The sequence below is a fragment of the Mytilus californianus genome, unplaced genomic scaffold (genome assembly GCF_021869535.1).
Source record: "Mytilus californianus isolate M0D057914Y unplaced genomic scaffold, xbMytCali1.0.p SCAF_2, whole genome shotgun sequence".
Classification (NCBI taxonomy): Eukaryota; Metazoa; Mollusca; class Bivalvia; order Mytilida; family Mytilidae; genus Mytilus; species Mytilus californianus.
In genome coordinates, this window is record NW_026262668.1 from 92,102,320 (window position 1) to 92,126,176 (window position 23,857).

The following is a 23,857-nucleotide window of genomic DNA, read 5'->3' on the forward strand; positions in this document are numbered from 1 at the left end:
TCAAACAATTTACATATACCATCAAATCTCCAAGAATATTCAAAATTGTACAACCTTTTTGTTTTAATGCATTAAAAAATTGCCACCGAACGTAAAGCAAGCATCAATCAACCAATCAATCAATCAAATTACAGGTTTTAGAAATATTTTCATTAAAGGACAAACATAACTAGAATAGATTTGTACATTTTAGACAACACATCGATCGTTTATGGTAATCTACATGAACCCATTTTTATCCCTTTTAGGAGTCCCATTTTTTGTCTCTTAGCGTCCCCGGTGATGGCTTCGATACGTATTACTTAAAAAAAACTAATAAGTAACGATGCCCTCATCGAATGAAATTGGTATATTGTAAATCATTATAGCAAACATAGTTCTAGATCAGAATTAACTGTGTACGAATGGACTACAAACTAATTATGTATATTATTTCAAAATTTGCTGCAGAAAATTAAAAAAAATATTAAATTAACAAATTATGATCTTCATGTTTGCCGAAACATACAACTAGACACGTGATACTTTAGGACAACAAGGAATGAACAATATGTTTTGGAAAAGATAATATAAAGGTAAAAATGCATTTTAGATTAATTAAAAAGTCTTGATTTTGCAATAACGTTATATTAATAGATAAAAAAACAACAAGATATGTTGAGACGACGTGCAGGAGTTCCTCTTCTAAATGGCTCATATAATTCTGTGAAAAGTAAGGATGTAAATCACTTTTATAAATTTATTAACTCAAAAAATCAGCTCAATATCTACCGACAAAACGTAAAAATTCACTAGATAACTGTCGTAATGGCAGCCATAAAAGCTTTGATCCTTGTTTTGTTATTTACTATTTGAAGGAATTATGCTAATGCCAGGTCGCGTTTCAGGATTTAAAATCAAATGTTTATATCGAACAACAAAAGTCTTAATGCCTCAGATTTCAGTAAGATTATTGCTTAATTTGACTTATTGCTACTACTATACATGAATTTGGAAATTCGTGATAAATTCATTAAAAGAACATGTGTTCTTTCATTCAATATGTTTGAGGAATAATTACCCCAACTATTTGCATACTCTTTATTTAAAAAAAAGATATTAGTCCACCATCAGAGCAAAGGATTGGAAAACAAAATTTACATATTATAAATCTGTCCAATTTTAATCTAACAGATACTAAAATATCGTATGCTGTCGGAAATGAATAGCAAGTGATTTGTTTTGAAATCGTCCATTAATTTTTAGATACCGTACAATTATCTAACCAAACAATTAAGTTAATTCCATGCTCTACATTGACGACAATTTTCACAATACTTTATATTAGCGCCTTGCAGGTTTCTGATGAGATCAATATAATGAATATATGGTTTGCCTATATAATTGATTCTTCCTACATACTTTTTGTTTTGATGACAAACGAAGTCAGGTAAATGGAGTTTTTCACAAATGTGTAAAACCCATATTACTTTAAAATTGTATGATGTCACCTCAGTTTGATCGATAAACTGTTATGAAAAGTATGATTAAAGTTCGTAATAACGGTTATTCTTAATTTTGACTAACTTTTGCATTATTAACACTTAGTGCAATATTGTGATATACTGTCTTGTTTTTTAATATAAATAATAGATTGGTATTAACAACCTAGCATGCTATTGGGCCTTTTAATAGATTGCTTATAAGGTTGACAACGAAGTATTTCATTTTACAGATTGTCAAAGTCCCATTGTATATGGTTACCGACTCGATGTTATTGTCATTAATTCTAATATAAAGGCGAGCAGAATATCACTAGGTTCAATTTATATCATAAACTGTGAAAAATGATAAAACATAAGTAATCGAATTCTCCGGATAAACAAATGCATCGATTTGTATTCTATAGTATCACGATGGTTTTCGTATTTAGGCGACACAATGGAAATATTTGAATTTCGTATGTCAACGTGCAGAAAAAAATCATTTTCCAAAAATCAACTTCTATATAATACACGTATGGATCTTCCTATTGCGTGTCCAATCAAAAGATCTTTTTTGTAACCGTTCAATTATAATTAAATCAAATAATTGCTGATATATTTTGAAGTCACAGTAATGTCTATATGCTATTTGTCAACCAGAAGGAGTAAGTATTCCTGGATTTATCGTCAGACAGATAATGAAAATCATTTATATAATTCAAGATAGTTAAATTGATAAAGACTAATCTCATGTATTCATATAGAACACATAGTGTACAGTACAAAAGTTTACCTAAAAAGAGTACGATAGAAAATTAAAATACTTTGTTCCAGTCATATTTTGGCAGTATACATCTGTTTATCTTTGTTATTTACCAATAAAAATAATTTTGTCAATATCAGGCATATTAAACAAACTATAGACTCTTATCTCATACTTATATATGTCTTTTGTGGTTTGTATCGTTCTGATGAGTTGAGCCCTTTTCAACTGATATTTATAGATCGTTCTTATGTTTTGCTGTAACACCAGTCACAGGTTATTGGAGGGTCGTGCACCCGCTAACATGTTTAACCCCGCCTCATTCTGTATGTACCTGTCCCAAGCCAGGAGTCTGTAATTAAGTTGTTGTCGTTTATTGCTGTATATTATATTTGTTTTTTGTTTTGTACATTAAACAAGACGTTGGTTTTCTCAAGTTGATTGTTTTACATTTGGTTATGTTAATGCCTTTAATAGTTTGCTATGCGGTATATGTTTTGCTCTTTGTGGAAGGCCGTACGTTGACGTATAGTTGACTTCATTTGGTCTATGGTGGAAAGTTGTCTCATTGGCAATCATACCACATCTTCTCATTTCTATTTTAGATACGTAGAGTGGATAAAGACCCAGTCTATTAATATTTCTTATGTTTTTTTGCTGATATCCTCTAATTAGCTCAGCAAGAATATGATAATATGATAATATGATATTGAATGTATAATGATATGATGATGATGTGGTAACGCTAAACTAGTCAAAAGAAGGTAACTATCTCTTATTGGATAATTTATTTCCAAAGGACGTCTCCGACGTTACTACAAGAAGAATTGAGCTTCTCGTGCTACTAGGGAGGAGGTAGATCTGAATATTAGGGGGAAAGTGGGATCATGTCAGTTTTACTGGGGAAAAACACATCTAGTTTTTTTCCCCCGGAAACATTAGCATGGGGGAAATATGGCTATAGGACACCTATCAAAAAACTCTAGACGCATTGATTGAACAACAACAGTAAAATCATAACTAAAATTAACATTTAACATATATTTCAAATTGAATTTAATTCGGTGGGTCCTTATGAAAATAGGCCATGTTCTGAGAGTAACAGCATCGAGAAAAAAACCAGATCTCCCAGAAGAGTGGCACATCTTGTTTCCATCGGAATTTCTGTAACTGTATGAAATACTTTATCACCGAAACGAACAAAGAGATAATCAGGAAAATATTAAATGGTTGTCATTATATTTGTAATATTTAATTACGGTATTTATTGTAAGTTTTGTTGCCTAAAATTATTACATCGACTACATTATATAAGATTTGTCGTTCAATTATCATTAGTTTCTGAAGATTTTATGGAAATGTTGTATAGGGCTGGGCGTAGATAAATGAGAACCATCTAAAATTACAAATTGATCATCAGAAAAACATATGTTGTCAAATTCTTTAAAAAAAGGTGAACATATTTATAGAAAGCATATAAAATCGTCGAATAAAAAAATCACCTATTTAATAATATTCACGAAAACAAAAGAGATCAATGCAATTTTTTTCGATTTTCGATTAAAGTTTGACTATTCAAAGTTGTATGCAAAATATAACCAAAATCTGTGACATATCTCATTTACTGTAGCTTGACCTTAAGGAGAAACAAATACATTACAACTCCCTTTTCAAGCATATGATGTCTTAGACACAGAGTATAAGCTATTTGACGACTGTCGATGAAAACCTAATGTAACGTTGTTTACAAGATGAATAAAAAGTCTGCAGATTGTTATATATGATTATTCTTCAACGACATGTTTGATCAAACACAATAAGCATACAACACAAGGTGGCGCTGTAAATACACTTCTAAAGATCGGTCGACAGCCATACTATAAAGACCATCTTATTCCAAGTATAAGGGTATTAAAAAAACACAAATAAACACTACCATTTAACTTTTGTAAGTTCATTTCGATATAGTTAAATTTACTTATAATGCATCTCTAATAACTTTCTTTTTATTCAAAATATGTAATGAAAAAAAATTTCTGATGGCTGACAAGGGACACAGTAAACTTTTATGTGAATTGTAGATCATGGTCCATACAATTTGTTACCTGAATATCACATAATATGACTAAAGATTGATTGAAATGCAAATAATGGATAAAACAGTGCTCACGAAAACTATAGAATGGTACGTTCATATCAAATGTAAATAAATAGAAATACTAATTTAATGTAAATGAGACTGAAATCCAACAACACAAGTTAAACAATTATTATAAAGAAAATTAGACATGACTTTATTGAGAGTCAACAGAAAAGGTTGCATACATATGAAATATCAGTTTGAAGATACTTTCATGCGTTGTCTAATAATTTATGCAACATTAAACAAAGCATAGTGTCCAACTAATACTGTGCACTTCCAAGTTCATTAGTGTCGCATGGAAAGATATAATCGACAATTTTCTGTATTTTGTGCAAATGAATCAAAGTCAAACGGAGAACATGTCAAAGTAAAGCATACAAAAATATTGATATTTAATTGGATTATGTTTAAAATTATGTAATAAACTGAACTGATTTTAAAAATGAGTTATTCTGTCATTACAAATTTTGCTCAATTTAACAGTTCTCCTCGATGACATGTTATGCCACTTGACTTTGCTTAAAACTAAATTAATAAACACATAATTAACAGTAAAATACTATTTCGTGTAACTGATTACTACTATTATATCTTAGTTTGCAAAATAAATAAATTAATTGATAATAATCTCGAGATAATACCCTCTCAATTAAATATAATTAAGAAAAAGAAAAATATTTCGTTGGCGGTTAATTTTGGTCTGCAACAGTGAGATTCATCTCACACTTTACGTAAACAGAGTAACCAACGAAGGCCCTATGAGTTTATTATCAGAAAATTAATTAAACTATAATCATAGGAGACCAGAGAAGGCCCGATAAGTTTACTATCAAAAGATTGTCAACACTATAAATATAGGAAACCAAAGAAGGCCTTATGAGTTTACTATCAGAAAATGGTTCACCCTTTACACATAGGCAATCATAGAAGGCCCTATGGATTTACTATTAGAAGATTACTCAAACTATAAACTATAGGAAACCAAAGAAGGTTTTATAAATTTACGTCCAAAATTGTGCACCATACTATAAACATGGTGAAACCAAAGAAGGCCCTATGAGTATGCTGCCAACAGATTGCACGACACTTATATCTTAAGGACATTTAGTAATTTAAGTACAAAAAAGACCATTTAACAACTTCTTCTACGATTATGTCAAGTTTAATATAATATAATTGATTCAAACTATGTAAGAATCTCTAATTCTCGTCCATTCTTTCAAAATGTACATGTATAACCCAGGGAATGTCAATATGACTGACAGATAAATCAATATCCTAATAAATATATGTTGAATGTAGATCATGATTCAAATAAGTTGGTACTAACATATCTCTAAATATGACATTCAGAAACTGGTGGTTCGTTTCTGTGGCAAATATAAATAAAAAGTAAACACCAACGAGACGGCTATTAACCAATAGAATTTTAGCAATATTTAGACTTCTAGACAAGGTGACGTACTTTATTCGGATCCATTAATCTTGTTGAGTAGAACGTTTAGGACAATTTAAGACCATTTAAGACTTTAAGCTTATTTTCTAAATGAGTAAAAATCTGAAAGACTATTCTAAATTTTACAACCTTTTGTATTAATTGTTTATGATTCCTCGTCCAGTATATGCATTAAATAAATACCAATGAACGTAAAGCAAGCATCAATCAATCAATCAAAATACAAGTTTGGTGATATTTTCATTTTAACTTAAAGAACAAGAATAACAAAAATAAATTTGTACATCGATTCATTATGGAATGATAATAGTATACTTTTGTTGTTGGTTTATTGTTATTCTTATTCATTGTGATAATTACTCAAAATAAATCTTAGATATTTAAAGACATTAAGATATTTTTAAGGTGGTGTGGTCACTATTCTCTGTCTTTGTTCCACTCATGCCGTACTTTAAAGAACTTCAACCATTTTAAATCCAAAGTTGTCGAATGATTTCAATTTCATAAGTTTTGCTAGAATCTTACATTGAAGGATATAAAGAACAAATATGATTTTTTTTTGTCCATTAAAGATAATATAGCAATAACTTTATGATAGAATTATGAATGTCCTTCTTCTTATTAGAAACACATAGGACAAAAAACGGGTGATCTGAAGTATGGTTCTCCGTTTTTCATTTATTAACGAAAGTATAAAGACAGTTTTTTTTTTAAGAAAAAGTCCCAATGGCTTTAAGGTTGTCAATGAGAGTCTATTTATCTGTCGTACTTTTCAAAAATATATGATATCCACCGGTAGAAATTTTACATAAACACTACAGACACGCCCATTATTACTATAGAAAGAAGACAGCATAATGAACTTATTCAATACAGATTTATTTTTCAGATTTTGAGGATGCAAATAATGGTACTACATATACAATTTTTTTCATCCTTTTAGCTGTAACAGTGTTTGTCTTTTATCGTTTTCCGGTGAGGGCATCGATACATATTACTTTTCTAAGTTAGCAAAGAACGCATCTGAAAGTAACACTGTATGCGGGGATTACAAACTAGTTATGGTAATTAATACAAAGTTTGCAGCAGACAATTTAAAGAAATAGCAAACTAACTATAATCTTCGTGTATGCCGAAACACAATCAACTAAGCACATGATACTTTTGGACACAACGGAATATAAAATATGTTTTTGTAAAAGATGTTATGAAGTTCAAAATGTATTCTAAATAAATGCAATAGTCTTGATTTTGCATTAATTTTATATTTCAAGATTCAAGAAACCAGAGGTGTCGAGACGACAGGATTTCCCTTTCTTAAATGGCCCTGTTATTCCATAAAGAGTAGGTATGTAACTCATTATTTTAATATTATACTTATGAACCCAAAAAATCAACTCAATATGTACCGACATAACGTAAAAATTCACCAGATAACTGTCGTAATGGCAGGGCATAAAAAGATGTGACCCTTGCATGTGTTATTTTTACCACGTCTTACATTGTGGTTTACCATCTACGTAGTCTGGTTTTCTAAGTACCAGACGTGACTTATTCCCGAATATGACTGTTTTGCTGAGTGTAAATTCGCATTGCTATTAGACGTGTCTCGGTGTTTGTACATCCAACATTCATGTATTTAGTTATGATGTTTCATTTGTAATTCTGGTTGGATGCTGTTTTATGTCTTATCGTTTGTGGTTTTAATTTTTTTTTTATTTTCTATATGTATGTAAAAGTAAAGATATTAATAACCTAGTTCACTTATAAGATTTTTAGTTTAAAGCAACTATTTGCACAGGATTTATTTGTTTTTACACAGTTTGATTTAGAAGAAAAACCGACATGGTTATAAAATACAAATAATTACAGCATTACCAACACAATTCTATATTAATATTCTTGTAATGGTTAGAAAATACGTCAAATAACACCATTACAAAATTAATCACAATTGTATATTCCTTTTTTAGAAATTTACCTGTGACGTCACTTTTAGTGGAGTTGATACATTCGTGTGACGCATAGTTCATTATTCTATTGTGCTGTATTTGTGTTCTGTCGTAAATTAATTTAGGTGTTCGTTGTTATTCTGTGGTTTACATGTTGAAAAATATTATATTATTTATTTATGTATTTCTCTGTCCTGAATATGGCAGTTGTTATCACATAGTCCGTTTCTATTTGTAGCAGTTCAATTTTTCGGTTGTTCCGTTTTGTTTCCTCTTATAGTTGATGTGTTTCCCTCAGTTTTGGTTTGTGACCCGGATTTGTTTCAGTTACATCGATTTAAATTATGACTATTGAACAGCGGTATACTACTATGCCTGGTCGCGTTTCAGGATTTCAAATCAGTCTTAATGCCTCAGATATCAGTTAGCTTATTGCCTAATTCAACTTAGTTCTGCTACTATACATACCATTGGAAATTCGTGATAAGTTCATCAAAAGAACATGGGTTTGTTCATTCAATATGTTTAAGGAACAATTATCCAAATATATGCATACATTGTGCTCTTTATTTAAAAAAAGATATTAGTCCACCATTAGAGCAAAGAATTGAAAATAAAAATAGCAAAAAAGGGAAGAAAGATACCAGAGGGACAGTCAAACTCATAGATCGAAAACAAACTGACAACGCCATGGCCAAAAATAAAAAGACAAACAGACAAATAATAGTACAGATGACACAACATAGAAAACTAAAGACTAAGCAACACGAACCCCACCAAAAAACTGGGGGTGATCTCAGGTGCTCCGGAAGGGTAAGCAGATCCTGCTCCACATGTGGCACCCGTCGTGTTGCTTATGTTATTACAAATCCAGTAAATAGTCTAATTCGATAAGTCACATTCGAAAAGGGAAGGGTATTGTAGTTACGAAATAAGGAACATATCAAAACATAACAAGTGATTTGTATTGAAATCTTTTCATTATTTTTTTTAGATATTAACAATTATCTAACCAAACAATTAAGTTAATTCCATGCTCTTCACTGACGACAATTTACACAATACTTTACATTAGCGCCTTGCAGGTTTCTGATGAGATCAATATAATGAATATATGGTTTGCCTATATAATTGATTCTTCTTACATACTTTTTATTTTGATGACAAGCCAGGTCAGGTAAATGGAGTTTTTCACAATGTGTAAAACCCATATTACTTTTGTCGTTGTATGATGTCACCTCAGATTGATCGATAAACTTTTATGAAAGGTATGATTAAAGTTCGTAATAACGATAATTCTTATTATTGGTTAACTTTTTCATTAACACTTAGTGCAATATTGTGATATACTGTCTTGTTTTTTTTATATAAATAATAGATTGGTATTAACAACCTAGCATGATATTATGCCTTTTAATAGATTGCTTGTAAGGTTGATAACGAAGTATTTCATTTTACAGATTGTCAAAGTCCCATTGTATATGGTTACTGACTCGATGTTATTGTCATTAATTCCAACATAAAAGCTAACAGAATTTCACTAGGTTCAATGTATATCATAAACTGTGAATAATGATAAAACATATGTGATCGAATTCTCCGGATAGACAAATACGTCGATTTGTACTCTATAATATCACGATGGTTTTCGTATTTTCGCGACAAAATGGAAATATTTGACTATCGTATGTCAACGTGCAAAAAAAATCATTTTCCAAAAATCAACTTCGATATAATACACGTATGGATCTTTCTATTGCGTGTCCAATCAAGAGATCTTTTTTTGTAACCGTTTAATTTATCTAATATTTAAATAATTGCTGATATATATTTTTAAGTCACAGTAATGTCTTTATGCCGTTTGTCAACCGAAGATGTATTCATGGATTTATCCTCAGACATATAATGAAAATCATTTATATAATTCAAGATAGTTAAAGTGTTAAAGACTTATCTCCTATATTCATATAGAACACATACTAGTAGTGTACAGAACTGTAATTAAACGAAAGTTTCCCTAAAACGATAGGAAATTAAAATATTTATTAATTTGTACAAGTATCAAACAAATATTTTGTTCCAGTCATATTATGGCAGTATACATCTGTTTATCTTTGTTATTTACAAAAAAAATTGTGTCAACATCAGGCATATTAAACAAACTATAGACCCATATCTCATACTTATATATGACTTTTGTGGTTTGTATCGTTCAGAGGAGTAAAGCCCTTTTCTTAGTTCGTTCTTATGTTGTGCTGTTACACCAGTCACAGTCTAGGGGAGGGTCGTGCACCCGCTTACAAGTTTAACCCCGCCTCATTCTCTATGTGCCAGTCCCAAGCCAGGAGCCTGTAATTGAGTTGTTGTCGTTTATTGCTGTATATCATAAATGGTTTTTGTTTTGAACATACAACAGGACGTTCGTTTTGATTGTTTTACATTTGGTTATGTTAATGCCTTTAATAGTTTGCTATGCAGTATGTGTTTTGCTTTTTGTTGAAGGCCGTACGTTGACGTATAGTTGACTTCATTTGGTCTGTGGTGGAAAGTGTCTCATTTGCAATCATACTACATCTTCTCATTTCTAAATTAGTTACATAGAGTGGACAAAGACCCAGTCTATTAATATTTCTTATAGTTTTTTGCAGGTATCCTCTAATTAGCTCAACAAGAATAGAAATAGACACATTTTTGTTCAATAGAGATCAGCTTTATCGACCGACAGAACGTATTAATAGTGGAATCAGGCATTGTTTACGAATGGCTGTTATTGATGATGTTATTTGTTTTAATTTGGTTTCGACATTGCTTACAAGTCAGTTATATACTTCACAATAAAGTTAACACCAAAATTGCGATTTACGGTAGAAAAAAAAACATTTATTGACTCCATGAGCGTAAGCAAAACATCCTGTTTATTATATGACCATTAGCTGTCTAACGCAAATAAGTCGTTTATAATTGACATAAGTGTCTTCTTATAAAAAGCACCAATTTTTGCTAAAAAAATTTATATAAATTTAGAATGTACTAAGGATTGATTCTTGTACCGTTGAGATATTTTCTACGAATTATTTTTGGCAGAGCTCATCAAATTGACATTGTGATATTCAATTTCAAATATGGCGGTCTCATTATCAACGGAAGACAATCGTGGCTTATTTTTCATCAAAAATATGGGTGCTGGACAAAAGGCCATTTTACAATAAAAATGCTAGCAATAGGGTGTACATCATGGAATTGTCACAATGGTTCTTTATGAAAATTTATTTATATTAATAAACATGAAATTAAACGTCAAACACAAAGCTATGTTCGAGTTTGTTTCCTTGGAACGGACTAAATTTACAGCAAAGTACTTCTCTATTCTTTTATTAAAAATGAAGAGAAAATACCGAAGAGGCAATCAAAAACCATAAGTAGAAGAAAAAACAGACAACTCCATGACTAAATGAATAAAGTCCATAAAACACATAACAGAAAAGTAAATATGGTGCATCACGAATCCTCCTAAAAACTGAGGATAAAATGGTGCTTGCTCAAGCTTATAGTGAATGACACCATTATTTTAAATATTATTTTAGACAGAGGTTGTTCTTTACTTATATGACTCGTCGATGGTTTACTATTGTGGTGAAATGCTTAAATAAATCTTTCATTAAATATAAATTACATTGTCTAAAGTGTATATCCTATACGATATCATTTTACTTTACGTATCAAACGTCAAACCATAAAGGGCCAACTTATCTAATGGAGATGTGACCATAGTACAGTGCATTTACATATTTGTAAACTGAAAATCCTAAGGTTTTTTATAAGTCATACCATAGTTATATTTTATTTATATGGTCAACAATTCTACGAATGTATTACACTTGAACAATGTTAGCATCACAACAAAACCTTATAACTATGGTCTTAATGATGAAATATTTTCAGCGTTCAAACTAATGCCTAACGGATTACTTTGATTGTCACATTATCAATGGACTAATACACTACCATTGTATGAGGGTCTCTGAATAGAGTGTTATAATCAGGACGACAATGACTGACAGTATCTGATACATTCCTTCGTGGTTTCAAGTCTAATTACAGAAACTCGAAAGAATATAGAATCAGGCCCTTTAAACTTTAAAATAAACAACTTAGAGATAATTGTTTCCATGAAATGTTGTAAATATAAATAACCTTTAATACAAAAATTGTAGGCAGCTCGAGTATTTCTCAAATATGAATAAAAGTAGATGCAAGTATATGTTGATGAGACAACAACACAAAACACAAGCATCTGGAGGTCAAAATGTTTTTTTATCCTGCTCTGAGACATAGCGAAATAAACTCATCATAGATACCAGGATTGTAATTTTGTATTTGCGCCAGACGCGCGTTTCGTCTACAAAAGACTCATAAGTGACGCTCGAATTTAAAAACTTTACGTAGAATCAAGATTGTGGGTAAAGTGAACAAAACCAGGTAGAATCAGTATCAATACAAAGCACTCTAAATGAATGTGCTTTTGAGATACCATTGAATACCGATAGAATAAATATTCCTGTGAGAGATTCTGAAATCTTGATGAGATACTGGATATAGATTGCAGAATCTTTTAAATCTTTTTTGTTGAACTTTAGACCTTGTAGTATCTAGGTGTAGGTATGTTATGTACACGTTGTTTCAGTAAAAAAAAGAAGATACTTAGGGGGCAATGGTTGGTCTCTATCCTTTTGTAGTTCGTACGATGATTGCTTTCAATCCCGTTTTTTGTCACTTTAATACGAAGACCTATGAGAAATTAATTGATCAGTATATTTCCGTCATGTTAAAGAAAAAGATTTGTTGATATTTAGCAATAATCAAATCTTTCAATCAGTTTAACAGTACTATATACCCATTATAGGACAGAATGAAACTCAATTAAAACTATAAAACCAAAATAACCATTCATGTAGATATAATTTACCCCGGAAAATATCAGAGAAACCCCACATAAATAATTAGGAATCAATTTTTATATAAACATTTTTTTCATATTTTTGGCCCAGAATTTCGCAACGTATTCATTTAATTGCAGTACCCATATACCCTTCTTCTGTTTCTATTTTCTTCATGTTTAAACTCTAGGTCTAAAAGATCAAATTTATTCTTGTCTTTCATTTTTGCTTTGTGCTTTGTCTATATGCCATTTTGTTTTTCTTTGTTGACATATTTGTTTGTTTTTATAGTAATTAAGATTATAACACAATATTGACTGTTGTACCCCTATTTTTGACATTTTTAACTATTATGTCTGTTTGTTTTGTCCACACATTGTTGTCAGTATAATGGAATTTTATTAGACTGTCCTACAAGTGAGAGGTTTAGCTAGCTATAAAACCAGGTTTAACCCATCATTTTCTACATAAGGAAATGCCTGTACCAAGTCAGGAATATGAGAGTTGTTTTCCATTCGTTTGATGTGTTTGAGCTTTTGATTTTGCCATTTGATAAACGACTTTCCGATTTGAATATTTCTTGGAGTTCGGTATTTTTGTTATTTTAATTTTTAAAGAAAATGTGCTTGTGTGGGGAGCGATGTTATTGCAATCCCATGATGAACGTGTATTTAATTGACTTAAGATAATGTTTAGAAAGATGGATCTGAGATTTTGTTCGTTGTAGGTTATGCAACCAAAAGTCTATAGATCTAATCCAATAAAGTATTTAGATACATTTTATGGTTCCTTTTTGTTTATTGACTTTAGCTGAATATTAACAAATTGAGATTTCTACGTGGTAGCAATGATCTAATTGATAAAACCAATTTCGAAAGAATATAAAGTTAAATATTTCTCTGTTTGGGGACAGGCTTTGACATAATCTTAAAAGTGAATTTCAATTTTAGATGATGGTATTTCCAGAATTTCTATAGTTTTATTATCCAAGATACACAGTGGCTTTATCAACTACAACATAGATCGTGTTGATAAGGTCACATCAAAGTAAATCTGTTTAAAGCCTTACTATCTAGTAAGTTTACGTATCATACAACAACAAAGATCATTAACTTGAGTCCTTATTAAGTAAATAGGAATAAACATGTATTATGATCACCAATATGGATGCGCGCATGTCCTTCATTTATTATGAAAAGCTGTGTATCTGTTGATTAAAATGTTTTAAGTGTATTTTGACATTTGTTCTTTAATTTTTTTTATTGAAAAACAGTCACGGAGTTAAGACGAGTTGCATACGTAAAATGAAGTCATACGAACAAACAGTTGAACGGACACATAATGAATTATCATGGTATACCGCCTATAGCATTTACTAAACTAGGGTAAACCAATATCTTACTTGGATCTAATGTTTATGATTAGTGCTTAAGGATGCTGAAACAAAACCATTCAGAGATACAGAAAGAAAGCAAGTAAACAATTAAAATGACAGATGTTACCCCGAGAAAACATTGTCAACTGAGGCGAAGCCAAGGTTGACAATGTCTTTTAGAGGGGTAACAATCTGCTCTATCACCCTCTCAGATATGTGTTATTTAATTTATTGCGTGAACCCCTGAGGGTTCACGCATATTTATTAGTTAGAAATATAGTCTATGGAGGAATATTCGGAAGCTAAATTATTGTTCATTCGGAACACCTATTCATCTTATCTGTATTAGCTTCCTGCAATTAAGAGCACCTCCATACGGTGTATCTAAGATATTTAAAACATGGCAATAAAGAATTTTCACAGATCGCTAATTCACTTATCTGATATATGATAATAAACAATCTATAGATCCTTTTCAAACATGTATATTTATTGTAAAGCTACATTTTATGCATTGCAAGGGTTTACTGACTTGAGCAAAGTTGACAGTTGTACCCTTTGATAAACAAGTAAAAGTTAAATGGTCAAGATTTAATTATAACGACCTATGGTATCAAACATCTGTGTCTAGATATTCACAAAGAGATATTTTAAAATAGTGCTGTGGTTTCTACATAATGAGTTATAGTGGGCTTTGGGATCTAATTTGTACACATGTAACAATAAAATCATTATGCACACTTGTCATTTTGACAAATCAGATAAAAAAAATCTGTTTCAAATGAAAATAAAACAAGTAAAATAAAGACTCTTCGTTAATATACATTTTTATAACGTTTACTGTTTCCTTTTTACAGTATTCTCTATCAATTAAGTTATCTTGTAGGTTAATTAAATGTTTATTTAATTCATTGATGTCACTATTATTTCAGTGACCGCTGCAGAAAGCCTTGACTCGTTCAAGAGACTACTGCATGCACATTAAACATCAAGTCCCATGTTTTTATTTGCACCATGTATAAATGTTTTGTACAGCACAAATTATTTCCTTTCTGTTAAAATTATTCTTGGACTTGTTAAGTATGCAAGCGCACACCAAACAGTGACAGGATAGTCAACCAAATGACGGTGGTCACTTAGTGGTAGAAGTAGAAACTTCTTATATTATTCACACACTGTAATGCTCTTAAATTTATGTGTGTTATGGATGTGCACTAGTGATTGGTAAATATTGATACGTTTCTGTTTTTTTAATATATGTGACTTAACATCAAGAATTCCATTATTATGGAATCTTTCACTTTTGTACACTTCGGTATCTAAATAGAGGGTGGTAAAAGGGAGGGTCTGAATACGGAAACACGTGAAATAACAAATCGCAAAAACGTTGCACGGAAAAAAAACACTCTGGAAAAACGAAGCCAAGGAATAAAATCGTAAATATTAAGGAAAAAAGTACCAAAAATTATTACTCAGCCGTTCTTGGAGATCATGCAGTCATTATAAATGGACATGGCGACCCTGCATGTGGTCACCTTTTAGCGTCCGTTAGTTGCATCCGATTTATCATAGTAATACAATAGGCTATTAATAAATATTTTGGGACCAGTTAATTAGTTTATAATTTAAAACAATATTTGGGCTGACTTTGAATTAGTCCCGGTTTACTTTTTAATCAAATGCGGGACAAGCACGAGAAAATAAGAGTACCGACACGAAACACGGAAAATAATTAAGGGAAAACACGAAGCACGCACATCGAACCAAACACGAGAAAACGAGAAATAAAACGTCGAAACATTGAAACACGTGAAATAAAAAAGGCCGAAAACGTTGCACGAAAATAACCCTTTACCACCCTCTAAATAGGCCATACTAGATGTCGACACCTCATATTAGAACTTAAGTAGATGGTCAATTTCGTTTGCAAGGTTAAAGAAATCTTCAACTTGCTCTAATTTGCATGTGAAGACCATAAAAACGTCATCCCTATTGACAGTGTAATTTGATGTTTTCTCTCCATTGGAACTTATCTAAGATTTTAATGAATAGGGCAGACAGGTGCAGATCTGTGCATGTTGGTGACAATGGGCGCTCCTATAATGTGTTTGTATAACAGTTCAGTAAACTCAAATTCATTGTTTCTAAGAATTAATTGAACAAATGCAGTTAAATCTATGTTGTTGAGAATCTTTAAAGTATATTCTCCTGTGTGTAGATAAATTCTAATGCATTGATGACAGTTTCTTCTAAATTATCAATGATCATATTTGTGTACATTGACGTACATCATAGGCAATAAGAATGCATACTTTTCTACCTCGTGTGACTCTATTTTATTAATGATTTTTTTTGTATCTTGAATGTAAAAGTTATGACTCTTCAATAATTGGATGTTGGATGTGTACTAATTGATAATTTAATCTTAGATGCATGATTTTTTTAATTAGTTGTTAGTGGCTTTGAACTAGCTGTCAGTAACTGCGAGTACTCTCAGATCTGTACTTAGTGTCTATTTGTTGTTGGGATATACAAGTACCCGGCCACGTCCACTCTGCGTAGTATTTCTGTTTGTATCCATCTGATGAGTTAAGCCTTTTTCAACTGATTTTTATAGTTCGTTCTGATGTTGTACTGTTACACCACTGTCCCAGGTTAGGGGGAGGGTTGCGATCCCGCTAACATGTTTAACCCCGCAACATTCGTGTGTATGTGCCTGTCACAAGTCAGGAGCCTGTAATTCAGTGGTTGTCGTTTGTTGATGTATTACATATTTGTTTTTCGTTCATTTTTTGTAAATAAATTAGGCCGTTTGAATTGTTTTACATTTGTCATTTCGGGGCCTTTTATAGCTGACTTTGCGGTATGGGCTTTGCTCATTGTTGAAGGCCGTACGGTGACCTATAGTTGTTAATTTCTGTGTCATTTGGTCTCTTGTGGAGAGTTGTCTCATTGGCAATCATACCACATCTTCTTTTTTTATATTCATAATTAGATCAAGTAAATATCTCTCGCGGGAGAGTTACACTTATTGATGATTGGTCGGTAACGAACATTAATGTGTCCTGCTAGCTGACCAGTTCGCAATGCCTCATTACTTATTTCTAGATTAATTTTATGAATTTTTGGAAGAAGGTACATGTGTTCTCCATGTTTTGAATTATTATTATTCTTTAAGAAATTATACGTCTGGGAATCTTTTTTTCTCTCTCCTTGCTTTATATCTAACACTTCTCTCAACACGCCAAAAATGTAATGATTTACAACAAAAAGAAAATATTATCTTCCACACACATGGCCAAGATAACACTGATATATAATTTCTTATTCAGTTAAATTATAATTAGAATAAAAAAGTTCTAAGGTTCACGTATTGTTTTTTTTTTTTTTTAAAAAGCAATTTGTTATACTGAATTTTCTGTTATTACTGTCGATTAAATTTCAAATTCAAAGTAATAAACTATGACGTCTTGTACATAATAGCCATCCGTATTTAATAAAGCGCACACTTGATTAAGCGTCTCCGTGAAGGGTAATAGAGTATTTGCCATAGGATAGAGTCGTATTTAATAAAGCGCACACTTGATCAAGCGTCTCCGTGAAGGGTAATAGAGTAAATTAACACCCTCGTATTAGCCAATCAAAATATGATATTTTAACGTGAAGTATAATAATAAATTCTTCCACCCCCTAAAATCATTGATAAGCAGTCCGAAGAAAGAAAACTTAAAAAATACAGTTATGTTGGTTTCAAAGCAAATTGGGTAATTGGAGCTCCAACGCTGTATTTAAAGGAAGGAATATGATTTTCCGTCGGTTACCACGAAAATTTGATAAAAATGCATTTCTGACGAAACATGTGAATTGAGATTATTAGTTGAAATAACAGAAACTTACAGTCTTAAAGTAATATATCAAATAAAGTTTAGGACAGTATTTTACCGTTCAATTCCTGTTTCATAAAATCAAATCATGAGTAAGTCATTGCGATTGATTATTCTTCTTTATATTGCCAATTCAAAATTTTAACAATTTTTTTCTTTAACCATGTTAACTTTTGTAAAAATGATATCTTCTTTCATATTATCAGAACATATGAGACTTTTGGTACGCCTGACAGGTGTTTCTGTAATAAACCTCTTCATATACGCTCAAGGTATAATGTTTCTGTAATAAACTTCCCCAATTAGCCTCCAGGTAAATGTATTTTTTAATCAAATGCATATAAAAGAAGTAAGAGAACTACAGATAACGACCAAAACTACCATAAACATTTACTTGTGGGAGTTTTTGATCATCAATAAAAGTTTGATCAAATGTAAGTCAGTGCCGAATAAACTTAAAATCACTGAAACCATAAGTATACAAAAATGTTTTAATATTGTTATATAAATTTTTTATTCCTAATTTATGTGGAGTCGCTCTGATATTTTTAGGGTACAATTTAATAATTCAGTGGCGGATCCAGAACTTTTCATAAGGGGGGGGGGGGGGGCGCTGACTGACCTAAGGGGGGCCCGCTTCAGTCATGCTTCAGTGATTCCCTATATAATCAACCAAATTTTTCCCACGAAAGGGGGGGGGGGGGGCAGCCCCCCCCCCCCCCCCCCCCTGGATCCGCCTATGGTAAATTATATCTATATTAATGGTTATTTGAGTTTTATAGATTTAATTGACTCTGATTCTGTCCTATAATGGATATTAAGTAATTGTAAGCTGATTGCAAGCTTTAATAATAATTGCTTAATATCAACAAATCTGTGTCTTTCACATAAAGAAAGTATACTGATCAATTAATATCTCGTCAGTCTTGGTATAAAAGTGACAAAACGGGAGTGAAAACAATTGTCGTACGAAATACTGAAGGATAGGGACCGATTGCTTTGACAAGATAATCATGCCAAGCACGAATCACCCGTGACGCTACTCCAGTTAAATCTCAAGTAGTGAGTGTCAATAGCAACATGACACAACCGATAATAATGTCAGATTGACAGTAATGGACATCTGAATTTGGAACACAGTCATTAACGATCACCTAATGTCGACATCAGAACTTGTGAAGTTATAATTTTAGTTTTTCGTCTTCATAACCTTGCTGTATTAGTTTAGAGTTTAGAGATAGGGAGTGTACTTCTGTTAATGAAATCGCCATAATGAGAAAAGGACCATTCAAAACAGACTTTATCCTTCTATTCACATTTCTCATATGATATAAAACAAAAGCTTTGATATATATGTTTATTAATTTTGAAAATTTTATATGCAAGACGAATCACTTGTAATTATATGTTTTCATTTTTAGATTTAGGTGGTAATAAACGCAAGGGGTTGAATCTAATGAGAACAATAGAATAGATTGAGATCAATTTAGATCGATGCCAATGTAAGTTTCGATCCATTGCAATCGGCTTATATATTTTGTAATGAAAGAACCAACTGTATTCTTTTATTTGAACGATCGTAATTGATCCTAATATAAACACTGTCGTAGAGATTGTGTCTTCTCCATGACTTTCACAAATGCTTTTATCTTCTAGCAAGGAGATCTCTTAGTTAAGTTTGTATTTCAGTTTCGAAAAAAAAGAGAAATGATCGTCAAGGTTTTTGTATGAGTATTTCATAGTATGGTTCCCTTAAATGTTATATAGTCCACATAAAATATGCAGCAACCTAAATTTCGTTTTTATTCTGTGATAAATCCACCGTAAATAACCGTATTGTAGATCGTGCATTTCTCCTCTTTAATACAAAACATTCCGTCAACTAAAAGTACCGAGAAAGATGAATCCGACAATAACTTGAAAGTCCAAATCAACTGACTAAGAGAGTTGTGGAACAATTGTAATAGTTCTAACTTGGTACTGGCGAAGTGTTATTCCTATCTCTAGGCTAAGTGATTTCAAGTTGAAATGATTTTACAGTGTCAAACATTAAAACTTGTTTTCAATATCCGATACACTCATTACTCCGATATTCCGGAGAAAACTTTCCTCCAATTCTTATCATTGCGCTATTACGGAAAGTCATCACTGTAATAAAGCCTCTTAAAGCATAACACAATTAAATGGCTCGACTATGCTAAAATTCTGAAAGGAAATCACTATGCAAAAAGAATAGCAGTGTATCTACAAGGGTCAAAGCAAAACCTAATAAAGATAATGATAATATTACAATAAGTTCAAGACAATACAACACATATAAATATAATGCCCACATCTGTTAAAAATGGCTTTTTATATTTGTAAACAATTTTTACATCTGAACAAGTTTGAAATACAATAGGGGTTTACAGAGAAAAGGTTATTTTGTTTGTAGTGTGGCGAAATTTATATCACTATAGTGTTGTAAGGTTTTTGTGCAACTCAAATGGCTAACGTTTCTGAAAAGAAAAAGTAATTTAACCGCCACGTCACGAGATGTTAAAGGGAATTTACAACAATTAGATTTTAAAGCTTACTCTTATTTATGCTACACATACAATTCTTAAACCACAAAACCTTAATAGTTCACCAGCTAAAAGATCGGTATGATAACGTGCGTTTTGCGTAGGCCAGTAGTCGTACACCTTTTGTTCATTTATTTATTTCACTGCATATAAGATGACAATAATCTTTAGCAGGAGGATTATCGACTTGAAAAATAATTATGCCCGTCCTAAGTCAAGAACCTTGTCAGTAGTTTTCTCTGGTAAATATGCCCGTTCTAAGTCAAGAACCTTGTCAGTAGTTTTCTCTGGTTAAAACTCAATGTTTTTGTCCAAAAGGGAGTTGATGTTGATGACAGATATTTTTCAAATCAAATTTACTCGCATCTGTTTATGTAGAATTGGATCTTGACATTTTGTATAAACATTTTTGTATTGTCGTATGAATCTGATATGTCTTTTTTTCCCTTTCAGTTGGTTTGATGTCAAATGGAAGTATACGGATACCCAAAATATTTTTTTTGTAAAGATACACACTAAATGCTGATTTAAAAAAAATACATGCATCTTGTAACTTGAAGTCAATGTCGTTCGCATATGTATAGAATATTTGCTACTAGACGTTAAGCAGACACACAAAAAAGAATTATTTTTTTTCTAGTACCAATCAAGGAATAAGATATTCATCAATTTAAAGATCTATTTACTTTGAATTTTATCAAAGGAACCTGACCTGTATATAATTATTTCATCTAAATCTAGCGTTTTACTAAAATTTAGGATAAATTTAGTAAATATTCTGAAACATTATATATATTCAGTAGTTAGTATATAATTTGAGCTAAAATATACCAATATTTAGATTTTTTGTTAATTCTTTGAAGTTTTTCTATGATGTAGCATGTAATAACATTAACGGTTTCAATTTTACTGAACCAGATGCGCATTCCGACAGTAAATGTCTCTTCAGTGATGCTCGAGGCCAAAATATTTTAAGTCCAAAAATTATTGAAAAAAATTTAAGACCTACTAAAACCCAGAAGGACCAATAGTTTGACCGAACATAAGGTAGACTAGCATTCTTATCAGTACAATGTTAAGAATTTAATTTCCCTCTTTTGAGCGTGTGTACTGCAAAGATGATACTAAAATTAATACAATTTTCGGTGCTCACAACACGTATTTGTGGAATACCCATCATCGGGTACGACCAAGACAGAAAGTTTGGAATGCCAAAAATACAAAACGTTGCAGAGCCAAAATGTCCAATAAAAGGACAGCTTTGTCTAGATATATATATTCCGATAGTGTGTGATGATAGAATTTTTTAAAGAGGTAGTATTGGTTTTATTATTAGTTTTAGAAAAGCCATTCCCTTAAAGAATATATGTATCGGGTTTGAAAATCTTATATCATACGTATAAATGAAATCAGTAAAATTTAAAATCATTAATTTTGCTATCGATGAAGTTTTTGTTATGGCACCTTGTTGACAGATCTGAATTCTTATTTTGAAAATATATTTAGATAAAATGTTGTCCATTTTGGCCTATCATATAACATGTTTTACCTACGACCAACTGTTTTGCAATATTTGTATTAAAATCTTTATTTTTAACGTTTATCTTTATAAGTTTTTTTAAAAGGTAAAAAAAGACATACCTTTAGCTTTGATATCTTCTCCGGATAGTCTGTGTAGATTCCTGCAAGATTCTGTGACTTATGATGATTTTTCAATAATCGATGCTGTCAAAACATTGGTTAACGAATGTATGATGTCACAATATACAGTGGTCTTAATTGTCCCTGTGCGTAATCATGTGGGAGATTATAAGTAATTGCAAAATAATTTATTGTGATTGTTGAAAAAAAAACAGATTCAGCTATGACCAAATATTTTTCCGTCATTTGAATTCTTGTATCATGTGAAGATATCTTTTATCAACACTACAATTTAACACCTGATCATTGGGTTACGCTAAGATCGCATTTTTGCTTTTGCTACTTAATTGAAGTCCGTTTATATCATTTCATATATACAGTTTGCATATATTTACTTCGACACATCTACAGCATGAATTAAAGAGTTTGAAATGCATGCTCTTTATTATTGCCCAAATATTAAGTGTTACATTATTCATCATATTTATTTTTGATTAAATTTATTTATGACAACCCCTTTAATTTTTAATGATAATGAGACGGGTTCCACGGGTCTTTTAGTCCTTGGAGCCCAAAACATTGTGTATAGTAGTATAGAGACCACAATGTGAAGCATAAAGATAGAAATAGATTGGAGCCCCGAGAATGAGAACAACTTTTGAAGTCAACTTATGGTATTCAACAAAAGTAGACAAGTGTCTCTACCGTGTGTAGAGCTCTAATTCCCAATACCCGAAAGAAGAAAAAAATAGAATTTAAAAGAAAATAACAAAGATGTGCTATTAACACTAAATCCTTTGAAGGGCAAAGCATTGTGATACTTGAATACTAAGTAACTTTTTTCATTTTGTAATTCAAGAATAAATTTTGCTGCTTACCTTTTCCATAGGATCACTACAACAACAATACAATCAAACCCATGTTTTTCTTCTACAAGTAGACAATTAAAGTTGATTGAATAAAATACGGAGACTCAGATTGAAGCATCCTCCTTTTAGTAAATACCAGTAGTGTAAGGTGCATAAACAAAAGTAGAAATGTTTTATTACAGTCTTCATGCTTTCACTTACTCTTTGGACAAGCCAAGCTTCCGTGGTAAGTCATATACTATTTACACCACATCATAAATACAAACGAATGCACTAGGACTACGTTTACAAAAATAGTGATATTGATGTGGGGACATATCTTAACTGAACACCGTATCAATCCAGTTATTTCAACTAACTGCTGGGAAAAAATGTAAAAAAAAAACATCCGAATGACTTGTCCAAATAAATAATCGTCGGGGACAAGAGAGAGGCGAAAGATACCAAAGGGACATTCAAACTCATAAGTCGAAAATAAACTGACAACGCCATGGCTAAAAAAAAAAAGACCAACAGACAAACAATAGTACACAAAACACAACATAGAAAACTAAAGAATGAGTAATACAAACCCCGCCAAAAACTGGGGGTGATCTCATGTGCTCCGGAAGGGTAAGCAGATCAAGCTCCACATGTGGCACCCGTCGTGTTGCTCATGTTAGTACAAACCCGGTAATAAGTCTAATTCGGTTGGTCACATTCGGGAAAAGGGACGTGATTGTAGTAACGACATTAGGAACATATCCACTATCATCTGTGAAACGGAAATTCCGTAACTGTCAACCAACTCGTGATGGCGTCCGTAAAATT

General features: G+C 31.6%; 1 long non-coding RNA gene across 1 annotated transcript in view; it reads right to left on the reverse strand.

The window, feature by feature from the left end:
• LOC127728496 (uncharacterized) overlaps positions 1-23,857 on the reverse strand; it is a 90,690-nt gene that overhangs the window by 24,356 nt on the left and 42,477 nt on the right. Inside the window, exons 3-4 of the long non-coding RNA XR_007994144.1 lie at positions 23,057-23,108; positions 22,179-22,219 (exon numbers count right to left, since the gene is read on the reverse strand). This is a non-coding gene — a long non-coding RNA (uncharacterized LOC127728496). The remainder of the gene's footprint in view (positions 1-22,178; positions 22,220-23,056; positions 23,109-23,857) is intronic.